Raw genomic sequence first — 2,371 nt, forward strand, 5'->3', positions numbered from 1 at the left:
ACTGTGTGGAGTTACAGACAGAAGAAGAGGAAGTTAAGATTTCTCAGAAGAAATAAGGACATTTAGAAGCAAAATTGAAGGATGAGGTAAGTGAAAGAGGACTGCACTAAGGTAAAGGAAGCTATTTAGGAAAAAAAAATACCTTTACAAACCCTTTCAAAGGTGAAACTAATATATGAGATAGATTGGGGGGTATGTGATCGAGAGTCCTAAAAAAGGATACAGCACCTCATCCCAAAATAGATTCAAAGGAGGGGAATTTTTTGGAAGAGTTGGGGGGATTATTGCGGTGCGATGAAGAAAACCAGACAAAGTATGTATGTATATATAAAAATATATAAAAAAGGTTTATTCATTCAATTTTTACAAAATATAGTAATTCAATGTACAGATAGTGCATAAATTATTTTGTGGGAGCAAGATCTAGAAATAATTTTTTCGATCAGGTCGACCCTACTAGTTTCGCCTCTTGGCTTCTTCAGGGGAATTAGGACAAGATCGTCTCTCTAGATTACTCTAAAGAGATGAAAAAGAATAAAACAATTTTAACATATGCATACAATATAAGCTCTAAAAGAACTTTGATTATATATGTTCAACAAAACATGTCATGTATATAGAGTACAAACAAAAGTTTGGCTGGGATCTCTGGCGGGGCAAGAGAAACCAAAGTTCATAGGAGCAAATGCGCATATATCCACAGCCTGGTAGCAGCCAATGCTGTTCAGCCCATGAGAGGGGGCTGGCAGCAAAATTCCATAGGTAGGAGAAATAAAACCTACCCTAGCTTCATGCACAGCCAGTCAAGGAAAAACCCCCTCAGGGTGGATATTGAAATCCAAGTTCAACTGACAGGACTTAAAAATACAGAAGAAAAAGAATCTATGTTAGAATATGTGTTATTAAATTATGATCTGTTTCAACTAATTAAACAAATCCATAATAGAGTCAATAGGGTTAATATATGTAAAACAGCCATACCTTGAAGCGTAATAAAATCAAGGTGAATACAGGGGAATTAAGTAAGACAATAACATGGGCACTGAAGAGCCTCAATTCATCTGAGAAAAAAAAAAAAAAAAAAAAAAAAAAAAAAAGGTGTTTGAATAGATTTAGTATACTTCATAAAGTTAGTGAGAACATGGGTAACTAAATTATTAAGTGTAAGCAAGGGATCAACTTACATGGAGTATTTAACTAGATGAACAGTCTGAGTGCAAGCAAACATCAGCTGGTGATAGAAAGTCAAAGGATAGTCGTTTGCAGCAAAAATCAAGGACCAGTCAATTGCAGCTGAAAAGTCCACAGATAATCTCCTTTAAAAGGGGTAGAAAATGAATGAAAATAAATGAAAAAGTGAAGGTTTAGCCATAAGTATTCAAACCTTACACAGAGGAGACAATAGTGAGGAGAGTGAATGGTTGCAGGATGGAAACTTACCTATCTTTAAGAGGAATAAAGACATCTGTCAGTACCCTGTTGGTAGCAGACAGATAATGATCATATCATGCTATATATAGCCTGTTGGGGAGGCGGGTGCATCGCGATTGGATCTCAGAGGTCACATGGTCGCTGAGATGCCTACAATTCCCACACTCCTTAGCGCTGAAGCAGCCGTGTCATATGATGACACCGGCCAATCAGCGGAGCCGCACTCTGGAGAAAAAGGAAAAAAGGAAGGAAACGTATGAGTGCAGAGGGGAGGAACACAGAGCACTAAAAGAGAGCGATTGCCAGCCAGCAGCACCAAAACAGTCACACATACACAGAGCGGCGTGGACCATGACCGCAAGCTGACTGATCAAGGCAAACCAAGCAATCAAACATGAAAGCAAAAGCAGTAGATCATATATTGTAGAAGTCAAAATATAATAAAGAATTAAGACAAACAAAAAATCACTAATAAGAAGGGGAGAGAGACCCTGAACAGGGATGTGAATGGGCTGATGTATGGAAAAGGGCTGTAGTGGCTTATTGGGAAGGATGCGCATTACCTCCAGAACTACTTAGGGCTCGAGCTAGTCCCACATATAGGTGAACCCAGAAAGGAAAAATTGCCAAGCCAGAGACCCAAGCCAAAATAAAAAATTATATACAACATATTTACCAATAAAATGAAAAATGTAGGGTTTACACTATATGTACAAACATATGTATTCAGTATATTTCAATACATACAATCAAAAATCGACAACATTATTATTGATTCATAAATTATACATCAATATTCAAAGTAAGTAAATGTGGTTGTTATAATGATATATAGCAATATATAACACATTATTGCCCCCATCATAAATGGGAGCAGGTGGGTTGATTTTAGCCAGTGCCGAAACTTGCCCACTAGGTGGAATATGGGGCAAAGAGTTTG

General features: G+C 37.4%; 1 long non-coding RNA gene across 1 annotated transcript; it reads right to left on the minus strand.

Annotated features, from left to right (window-relative positions):
* Positions 1–359: 359 nt before the first annotated feature.
* LOC120940610 lies at positions 360–1,989 on the minus strand. The gene is made up of 5 exons (XR_005749459.1): positions 1,441–1,989; positions 1,185–1,316; positions 982–1,061; positions 783–857; positions 360–516 (listed from the first exon to the last, which is right to left on the minus strand). It is a non-coding gene; the product is annotated as an uncharacterized LOC120940610 (long non-coding RNA).
* Between the last annotated feature and the right edge of the window lie 382 nt (positions 1,990–2,371).

The sequence above is a fragment of the Rana temporaria genome, chromosome 5 (genome assembly GCF_905171775.1).
Source record: "Rana temporaria chromosome 5, aRanTem1.1, whole genome shotgun sequence".
NCBI classification, from domain to species: Eukaryota; Metazoa; Chordata; class Amphibia; order Anura; family Ranidae; genus Rana; species Rana temporaria.